Source organism: Mastomys coucha, unplaced genomic scaffold (assembly GCF_008632895.1).
Source record: "Mastomys coucha isolate ucsf_1 unplaced genomic scaffold, UCSF_Mcou_1 pScaffold8, whole genome shotgun sequence".
Classification (NCBI taxonomy): domain Eukaryota; kingdom Metazoa; phylum Chordata; class Mammalia; order Rodentia; family Muridae; genus Mastomys; species Mastomys coucha.
Genome location: NW_022196914.1, coordinates 72085467 through 72096584, shown reverse-complemented (window position 1 = coordinate 72096584; position 11118 = coordinate 72085467). Strand labels below are relative to the sequence as shown.

Below are 11118 nucleotides of genomic sequence, written 5' to 3'. Positions count from 1 at the left end.
AAGGGAGACCCCGACAGGAAGCAGGACGACGAGGCACCTGCAGGAATGGAATGCGCATCGGCGTTCACTGGCGTGGAGTGAACTGTGGAAGTAGACCTTTGCCAGACAGGCTCTGGAAGATAATGGCAATTCAGAAGAAAAGGCAGAAAGAAGACAGACAAGGCAGACATGATGAGCATGCTCGCGTGACCCTTATTCATAACTTATACACTTAATTAAAAAAAAAAAAGACCAGTTCTAAGAGTTATTAATCACAAATAGTCTAGAAGATGAACCAAACATACGCACTCGAAAAACCTTTTAAAAAGCAGAGCGTATCAAAGACCCTGAACCAAAATTTAAAAACTGCCTCTCACACCAAACCCCCGGAGTAACAAGCATTTGAGATTATACATACAACAAATGTAGTCTCATAAGTAAGTGGATATATGGAAGTGAGGAGATTTAGTAGATGTATCTGCTCCTACATAGGCTTCAAGAAATAATCCTGTATATATGAAAACAAATCCATGAGAGATTAATATACAAACCGGAAAGTGTGCTAGGACCTTACAGGGGCTTGGAAAGAGTGTCAGTCAGTGAACACCAAGAGCTCTCCTCCCAGATGCCTGCCAGGGGCTTGTAATATTAATGGCAAAATAAAGTTTGCACTGTAGCTCCATAAATTTAAGCACTTTTAAGATGCTAAAACTTTTCATACTCTTAAACCAAACTTGCACTGCTCAGGTTTGAGCCTAGGGTCTTCAATTCCTTTACTGGATGAGGGTGAGGATGGAGATGGGTTATGGGAAGATGCAAGGGTTAAAGATGATTACCAAGGCACTCAAAATTAACCTAAAAACACCAGTAAAAGTTATTGAGTCGTGGAAATTTTACAGAAGAAAAATCACTCAACTTCAAAATATCCAAAAGACATGGAAAATTACACTTTCCCTACAGTGAATGATATCACAAACTTTTGTCCAATCAAATAACTCAAAAACAGGCTTGGCACATATTGTGCTTACCATCTTCAATGAGGCGGTCAAAGTTGTAAAAGTTAAAAAAAGGGGGGGGCGGTTGAAGTGGAGTTAAGTGACCAGGGTTAGTGAGGGGCAGTGAGCAGGCACACCCTCCGGACAGAGCCACTAAACACTGCTCATCAATCAGCTCTGCTCCAGTAGCCAACAGCCCTGCCCCTTCTCTACATTATAAAGAGTTTCATCCTATGAAATTTGGCAAATCCTCACAATAAATGTGGCTAAATTCTGCTAGCCAATTCTGAGAAAATATATGGCCTTGCAGCTCTCCATGAACAGAGTAGGATTTCTTGACAGCTTATGTACATTCCACATTACAAGGAAAGCTTTGCCCAGTCTTAAGTTCATAAAATGATAAAGTTAAATTAGCAGCTTATATTTTTAACTAGGCAAAAAAATTGTTAACCTTTTCCAAGAATTGTGTATAAGCAAAAACTGAAACGAGTGTCCAGGAAGCTTGGGCTTAAAAAATATTAAAGAGGTCTCAATTTTATCAAATCCATAAACAGAAGAATTTCAGAAAGCAGTCGTGATATAAAATAACAGCTCCTGAAAACTTCTGCCAAGTGTCAATGTAAGATGCCACCCCAGTTCAGTTTGCATGGTTCTTAGAAACCTCATCAAAACTCTCTACCAGATCTGGAACTTTATAATCATAGTCTCCAGTAGCAAGAGATGCTTTTCCATCCACAGTTTGGGCAGAGCTTCAGCCAGTTTCCTTAATGTATCAGACTGTGTGCACCAAGCTGGTTGAGGATGCTGGGAAGCACGTCTGTCAGCTGCTTTGTCTCGGTATGGCCTGTAATGGTGAAGGTGTTTGCAGCCTGAGACACCTGAACTTTAGGGTTGTTAAAATGGATCCCTGCTCCTTGGTTTGTAAACATGTTCACCTCTTGAATACCAGAGATACTGTTCACCCCTGACTTCTTTAAGAAGAACTGTAGGTTTTGGGTGGTTTTGTTTTGTTTTGTTTTTAATCATCTATCTGTCGGTGGATCTTTTCCCACCAATGCACACTTGGGCCTGCAGTTTGGAGAGAGTTTTTACTGGTTCATGATCACTCCTTTCATCTTATTGGGAGTAGAAATGGAGTCACACTGGGGACTAGGGTTCATTCTCAGGGGGGTCTCAGGCAGACCAGCTGAGATAAAGCACACACATGCCCGGATGCAAGATGGCAGTTCAAATTAGCAGTTAAAAGAAACATAACTTTCCCACTGTGATCACTAAAGAAGAAGCTTGCTACCTTGCCTTACATAGCACATCGCTATTAAATAAGCTATGTAGATGGATCTTTCCTTCTTTTTAACAAGACTTTCAAGAATTGGTTGGGATAAAATGTCCTTTCCTTCCCCTGACTTGGAATAAGTATTTATTATTATTATTATTACTGTTTTACCTCTGCCATTGCACAACAGGTGCCATTATATAAAAGACCCTATATTATGGGTATCTATTATATAGAAGTGCCTGCATGTCAGGCACTATAGGACCACCATAAAAGTCCATGTTCCCCAAAGACTATGGTCAAAATAATTTGCATAGGTGATAGATGGGGGAGAACAAGGAAAACTTAAAACTAAAATAACAGTAACTCTGTAAGTAGAATCACAATGTACTAAGTCTTCCAGCTATCTTTAGAAAAATGAGATCCAATGAAATTAACTAGACCAGGAGGCTGACACCACAGAAATGGTGGGGAGCACAGATCCTGAAGGAAAGCGTAGAACATGACAGATATACACAAAAAGTGGTGGCTCAACAACACCAACAATAAATAAAATTGGTTATTTGATCCTTATCATCTTTGAAATGATACATGGAAACAAAGATAATCAGTCTTGCCTGGGCCGGGCGGTGGTGGCACATACCTATAATCCCAGCACTTGGGAGGCAGAGGCAGGCGGATTTCTGAGTTCGAGGCCAGCCTGGTCTACAGAGTGAGTTCCAGGACAGCCAGGGCTAAACAGAGAAACCCTGACTCAAAAAAACAACAAACAAAAAAAAAGTCTTGCCTGGGTCATATATTAGCAGTAATTTAGAGACATACCCTCCTCTTCCTTTGCCAGGGCTTCAAAGGCACTGGCCAGTTTTATGGCCTGTTTTGTGGAGTTTTCGTCATGAAACTACTCTGAAAATGGTTTGTGATAGCATTACAATAATGCAATATCAATATTTAGCTGTCTATAGACACCCTCTGACCCAAGTGAAAATGAGCTGTTCAACTTTATGTCTCCACTTAAAGCATCTATCAATCAAGCAGAACCAAGAAAGAAGTGAGGTTGGCTGGTGTAGACAGAAGCCAGAGAGAGAGCAAATGCAGATGTGGTGTGAACTGCCCAGCAGAACAGCAGCTCTTGACCCGTGAAAAGATGGAGGCAGAGCTTAGGGAATTTCCAACTTATCAGGAGCAGCAAAGAAGCAAATTTAGGTGAAGTTTCTTGTTGTATATAAAATGTCAACTAAGAAAACAAAAAAGGCCAGGCAGTGGTGGTACACACCTTTAATCCCAGCATTTGGGAGGCAGAGGCAGGCAGATTTCTGAGTTTCGAGGCCAGCCTGGTCTACAGAGTAAGTTCCAGGACAGCCTGGGCTACACAGAGAAACCCTGTCTGGAATAAAACCAAACCAAATCAAAACAAATCAAACCAAACAAAAACAAAAAACAAAAGAAAACAAAAAAGGGTAGGTCCTCTGGTATTTACTTGTCTCAGCAAAAAGATCTTGACCCCAGGAGTCCAAAGCCCAAGCAATGTGGCAAAACTCAGCCTCAAAAAACCAAACAAAGGCTCTGCTCTCTTGCTCTGTCCTCTAGCCCCTTACCCCCACTCTCTCCACGTGCTCATGGCCGGCCTCTACTCCTCTACTTCTCCCCTCCCCTCCCCTCCTCTTCCTTCCCCTTCCCTCCCCTCCCCTCCCCTCCTCTTCCTTCCCCTCCCCTCTCCTCTCTGCCTTTCTCTGCCTCTCCTACCCTCTTAACTCCCCACTCCATGCCCTTAATAAACTCCGTACTTAAAAAACAGTGGTGGAGCACGCCTTTAATCCCAGCACTTGGGAGGCAGAGGCAGGCGGATTTCTGAGTTCGAGGCCAGCCTTGTCTACAGAGTGAGTTCCAGGACAGCCGGGGCTATATAGAGAAACCCTGTCTCCAAAAAACCAAACCAAACAAAGAAAAGGCGTGGCTAATTACATCATGGTCATCCCATGAATTTCCAATATAAATTCTGGCCTGGGGACTGGAGAGATGACTTAACAGATAAGTGCACCGGCTGCTCTTCCGGAGGACCCAAGTTCAATTCCCAACATCTACATGACAACTCACAACTGAACTCCAGTTCTGGAGATCTGGTGTTCTCACACAGACAGACATACATGCAGGCAAAACACCAATGCACATGAGATAAAAATAAATAAATAAATAAATAAATGCATTAAAGTCTGACCTAGGAAATTCACTAAAAATTACCTCTTGCTAGGGGGTTATCTCAGTGGTTAGAAGGTTTATGTACCATATGCAAAGTCCTGTTGTACCCCAGGACAACCCCCAGCAGCAAATCACCTCTCTGTAAGGCTCTGAATAGATTGTAATGACAGTAACTCAGGCCAGCACCAAGCCAAGCTCCTCCCTTGCTTTCTAACTGCATCTACTTCTCTAGAATTAGCCTGAACACTTTTTCTGGGAAGAGTGGTTCCATCTGAGGTGAACTGATCTTGATATAGCTTTACCTAATAAGAATTACCAACAAAAAGAGTCACAGGACTTACGGAATGTCTCTCTATATTGAGGGAATTTATCGGAATGACTTACAGTTTGCAGTCTCAATAGTCCAAGGATAGGCAGCTGTGAATGGGAAGTCCAAGAATCTAGTAATTGCTCAGTCCCACCAGATTAGGTGTTCCAGCTGGTTTTCTGTACAAACTGGAATCCTGAAATAGTGGGTTCCAACAGATGGCCTGACAAGTAAGCATAAGCAGGCAAGGAAGAGTGAATCTCCCCTCTTCCAATGTCCTTATGTAAATCTCCAGCAGAAGGTGGGGCTCAGGTGAAAGGTGAGCATCACCACGCCTGGAGCTGGGGCTGACCTTGAACTCAGCCTTAGTCTCCCAGGCTGAAACGACTGTTACTATCTTGCCTGGACTTAAGCTTTTCAAGGCCACTATGCCTCAAGATCTCCTTGTCAAGATCCAGGCCAGAAGCCTGTTTCGTCCAGCCGCAAGATCTGGATCACTGGTGAGCCCTTCATTTCTGGGTTGTAGTTCACTCCAGATGTAGTCAATTTGACAACCAGGAATAACCACTGCAGTTTACATGGTAAAGTAAAGGACTTCAAACAGATTTTTTTAAAAAAAAAATGTCTTTTTGGATGAGGTAAAGAAGAAGGAGTCTGATCCACAGACATGAGCATTTCTCCATGAATCAAGGCCATCAAAATGAGACGGACTCATTGAGCTAACATATCCTTGTTAGTGGCTCCAATTCCATGCTCCACCTCAACGATTTTACCTTTAAGTAACATCCTCAACATATACGTTTTTAGCAGTATTTATCTGACTGTGTGTGTGTGAGTGTTTTACCTGCATGTATCTTGAATAACACTTTCATGCCTGGTGCTCTCTGAGACCGGGGAGGACGTTAGATTCCCTGGATCTGGAGTTAGGAATGGTTATAAGCCACAGTGTGGTGCTGGGAGCTGACATGAAGGCTCTTGCAATAACAACGACTATTCCTAACAGCTGAGCCATCTCTCCAGCCCTCCAAACATTTTTAATGTTTTTTTTTAAGATTTATTTTATTTCATTTTTATGTATATGAGTACACTGTAGCTGTACAGATGACTGTGAGCCATCATGTGTGTGGCTGCTGTTGATCTTAGGACCTTTGCAGGCCCCGCTCGCTCCAGCATAATTTTTCTGCAGCTGTCTTCAGACGCACCTGAAGAGGGCGTCTGATTTCATTAGGGGTGATTGTGAGCCACCGTGTGGTTGCTGGGATCCAAACTCAGGACCTTCGGAAGAGCAGTCAGTGCTCTTACCTGCTGAGCCATCTCGCCAGCCTCCTCCAAACATTTTTAATAACTGTGCTTCCCCTCACAAATTCAAGTTGATATCCCTTTTAATTTGTGTGTGTTTCTGTGCATGCACACATGTGTACCCTTGCTTGTCTGTGTACCATGTATGTGCAGGTACCCATACAGACCAAAAAAGGATGTTGAATCCCCAGGAACCAGAACCACAGTCCATTTTCAGATGTCCTATGTGGGTACTGGCAACTGAACCCAGGTCCTCTGCAAGAGCAGCATATACTCTAACAGCTGAGCCATCTCTCCAACCCTGATATTTTCTTTCTGTTGCTCATTTAGGTAATTGCAAAAAAATATGCTTTTCAAAAATAAAGTCTTTATATTAAACTTCAAAATGTGTGCAATAGACTCTTAAATACCAGAGGAAGCTGATATCATTCTTAAAAAAAAAAAAAAAAGCACACAGTGTGGGCTCACATGTGTGCATTGGGGGCGTGTCATGGAAGTGGAAATTGAGTCATTACAGAGGAAAACATCTTGGATAGTGGAGAGAAAGGGTTAAGGAGTACATCTGATAAAAAGCATATGGAGGGACTGCTTTGGAGATGGAAGGGGACCAGTGGGCACAGGGATATGGGTGACAGCTGTGGGGGTATGCATGAGTTGCTAACTAAGTGTAATGATACAAATCTACAAACCATGAAATAACAGAACCCATTTACATGTTCACATGAAACAAGGTTTCTTCTTTAACAATAGAAAATTTTACCCAATTCTCTTCTCTTTGAACATCCTTTCCCACCTGGCAGTGGTGGCCCACACCTTTAATCCCAGCACTTGGGAAGCAGAGGCAGGCTGATTTCTGAGTTCGAGGCCAGCCTGGTTTACAGAGTGAGTTCCAGGTCAGCCAGGGCTACACAGAGAAACCCTGTCTCAAAATAAAAAAGAAAGAAAAGGAAAAAGAAAAAGAAAAAAAGAAAAACAAAACAAAAGCAAACAAACAAAAAACAAGAAAACAAATGAACATCCATTCCCATTCTATTCTACACAAGTACACTATGTGGCAGAAATCTTTTTCTGATATATTATTTTCTTTGCATCAAAAAAATCCTTCTAAGTTGACAGTCAAGATTAATTTTCTCCAGATTGTGTTATCAGTCTAATTATTATCAATTTGCCATTTATTAAAACATTATATCTGTGCATATTTTCATTAAAGCTTACTGGACAAAATTACATTGGAAGTCAAATCTCTCAATTGGGCAAATAGCATCTTTGAACATTAATGCATGTCCTTGTTAATGAATGATGCTTCACTCTAGAATAAAAGTTTAGTGTCAACTGTATTCTTAGCCTTTATACAGAAACAACCTTTGGAAAAGGATATTTATAAAATGCAGATCTTGAAGAGTGTGTTATCAGTAAATCACCACTTGAACTCTGAAATCTTTTGTTTGTTTCCTGGGTTTGTTTGATTTGTTTTGTTTTTCTTCCTTTTTCTTTTTCTTTCCCTTTTTCTTTTTCTTTTCCTTTTTCTTTTTCTTTTTTGTTTTTGGAGACAGGGTTTCTCTGTATAGCCCTGGCTGTCCTGGAACTCACTTTGTAAACCAGCCTGGCCTCGAATTCAGAAATCCTCCTGCCTCTGCCTCCCAAGTGCTGGGATTAAAGGTGTGCACTACCATTGCCGCTGCTGGGTCCTATTACAAAGAATTTCTATGAATGCTTATTTAAATTATTTCAAAGAGGTTGGGCAGTGGCAGCACATGCCTTTAATCCCAAACCTTCTGGAGGCAGAGCCAGGTGGATCTCTGAGTTCCAGCATTGCCCGGGCTACAACAGAGAAACCTTGTCTTGAAAAAGGCAGTGATAGTGCACACCTTTAATCCCAGCACTTGGGAGGCAGAGGCAGGCAGATTTCTGAGTTTGAGGCCAGCCTGGTCTACAGAGTGAGTTCCAGGACATCTAGGACTACACAGAGAAACCATCTCTGGGGAAAAAAAATTCTTTGTAATCTGCCTTCTGGGCATTCTCTCTCAAATATTATTTGGAGGCTGGTTGAAAGCTCCATACTTAAGAGTCCCTATCGGGCTGGTGAAATGGCTCAGCGGGTAAGAGCACTGACTGCTCTTCCAAAGGTCGTGAGTTCAAATCCCAGCAACCACATGGTGGCTCAAAACCATCTGTAATGAGATCTGACACCCTCTTCTGGTATGTCTAAAGACAGCTACATTGTACTTACATATAACAATAAATAAATCTTAAAAAAAAAAAAAAAGAGTCCCTATCATGGAAACATGAGGATCTGATCTCAAATCCATAGGACCCTCATAAAAGCCAAGGAGGACTACACATGCCGGTGGCCCCAAGAATGGAGGGTAAAGATAGGTCGATCCTGAGAGCTCATCAACCAACCAGCCCAGCCAAAACAGTGGGCTTCTGGATCAGAGAGAGCCCCTGCCTGAAGGGAAAAGGGTGAAAGTAATAGAGGAGGCACACCCAACTCCTCTGGCTTCCACACCCAAGCACTTGGCCACATTTAACCATATGCCCTGGGGCATGCAACCCATAATACTAAAAAACCTGTTTTTTGTTTTTGTAGAAAGAATGCTAGGCAGTAGTGGCCCACACCTTTAATCCCAGCATTTGGGAGGCAGAGGCAGGCAGATTTCTGAGTTTGAGACCAGCCTGGTCTACAGAGTGAGTTCCAGGACAGCCAGGGCTATACAGAAAAAAGAAAAAAGAAAAAAAAAAAGTAGAAAGGAGGGGAATCCTACATGCAAGGAGATAAACAGATTAAAGGAGTGGTGACCTCAAGACAGATTCCACCCTGCTATGTTTATTCTTTACCTGAGCAACCAGATATTGAGTTCAAGGCCAGCCTGGAACAGAGCTACTTCTGGGTGAAGAAAGGCTTACATCCAGGCATAGCGTTACATGCTTTTAATTCTAGCATTCAGGAGAGACAGACCATGCAGATCTCTGAGTTCAAGGTCAATTTACGGAGCAAGTTCGACAGTCAAGCTTAGGTAGTGAAGGAGTTGCAAAACAGAAAATTGGTGATAATGTAATAGAACAAGGGGTATGTTTCAGCTCCAACAAACAGCTGAACTTGGCAGCTTCACCATGTGGCTCTGGCTTTAGAGTCAAGAACAGAAGGAACTACTACAATTGATGCTGGTTAGCTGGAGCTAGGACATTAGCACTGATTAAAAAGAGACCAGCATCACTGAGGTGAAATCTGGGAAGTGTTTCCTGAGAGCACAGAGAAGTTGTGTTCCAGAGATTGCCAAGGTTGTCCCTTGTGCTGCAGCTGGACTTGGTAATGTGTAAGAGTTACCCAGGTGGTACTGGTTTTGAAGGCATGAAGGGGTCATGGAGAGCAGCTGAGACTTGGCACTGTGAGAGGCCATGGAAGGCCATTGGTAAAGGTGCAGCCTCAGTTGCAGCTGAAGACCCAGGTCTGAAGGAGTCATGGGAAGAAGCGGAGGCTTGGCACCATGAAGAGAACCTGTGAGAGGCTATTGGTGAAGCCTAGTTGCAGTAGGAGACTCCAGCAAATTAGATAGGCCAGTACCATGGGATGATCACCAAGAACAGCAACATCAGTGGAGTTAGCCAGAGCCTAGAGTGATCCAGCAGGCAGAGCTAGAGATGTGACCCAAGCCCTTTGGAGTTGTTCAGAAGATCCTGTGGGGGTCCTAGATACTGGAACAAGAAACTGTAACATTAAAGTTGCCCTGGTGACCCCAAGATATTCTAAATGCCAGAGCCATGGGACACCTGCTGAAGAAATCTGCTAAAGGAGTGGACCCAGCCCAGGAGAAAGAAGTTTATTGCAGTCAACAAGGACGAAAGAAGGTGGAGATCTGAAGAGCACTCTGACGTCGGGCATGGAGTTTAGAGTTTGCCAGCTGGTTTCCTGACTTGCATTGATCCAGTGTTTCCTACAATGACATTTTGGAATGGTAATGTATATCCTGCATGATATTGGAGGTATATGATCTGCTTTTTTGGGGTGGAGGAGTTTTGAGACAGGATGTCTCCGTGTAGCCCTGGCTGTCCTGGTACTCATTCTGTAGACCAGCTGGCCTTGAACTCAGAAATCCGCCTGCCTCTGCCTCCCAAGTACTGGGATTAAAGGCATGCAGCACCACCACCTGGTATGATCTGCTTTTTGATTTTGATTTCTTAGGGGATTATAGTTTCACATGAATCTTAAAAGAGACTTTGAACTTTGGACTTTTAACACTGTTGAGACTGTTATAGATAACGTGACATTTTTCTTTATCTTTTCTTTTTTTTTTTTCGAGACAGGGTTTCTCTTTGTAGACCTGGCTGTCCTGGGACTTACTCTGTAGACCAGGCTGGCCTCGAACTCAGAAATCCTCCTGCCTCTGCCTCCCAAGTGCTGGGATTAAAGGCGACAATGTGACTTTTGAAGTTGATCTAAATGTACTTTGTATTATGGTATGGCTAGGTATGGTCCACATAGACTCATGTTTGAACAAGCCTATGGGTGTAAGGGAGTGGAATGTAATGGTTTGCTCAGGGAGTGGCGCTATTGGGAGGTATGGTCTTGTTGGAGTAGGTGTGGCCTTGTTGAAGGAAGTGTGTCGTCACTGTGGGGGTGGGCTTTGAGACCCTTCTCTAGCTGCCTTAGGACATTCTGTTCCTGGCTTCCTTTCTGATGAAGATGTAGAACTCTCAGCTCTTCCAGCTCCATGCCAGCCTGGATGCTTCTGTGCTTCCTGCCATGATGATAATGGACTGAAACTGAACCAATTAAATATTGTCCTTATAAGAGTTGCCTTGGTTGTGTTGTCTGTTCACAGCAGTAAAACCCAAATTTAGAACTAGTTGAGCATGGTAGATCATATAATCCCAGCACCTGATACACTGAGGCCTGAGAATTGCAAGTTAAAGGCCAGCCTGGGCTACATTTAAGAAGTTCCAGGCTAGATTATGCCACCTGCAATATGTTATCTAAAGATAGGGAGGGGTGGCCAGGCGGTGGTGGTGCATGCCTTTAATCCCAGCACTTGGGAGGCAGAGGCTGGCAGATTTCTGAGTTCGAGGCC

At 43.1% G+C, this 11118-nt stretch overlaps 1 pseudogene; it reads right to left on the bottom strand.

Annotated features, from left to right (window-relative positions):
* Window positions 1–1611: 1611 nt before the first annotated feature.
* Window positions 1612–2089, bottom strand: LOC116083496 (annotated as a pseudogene).
* Window positions 2090–11118: the final 9029 nt, after the last annotated feature.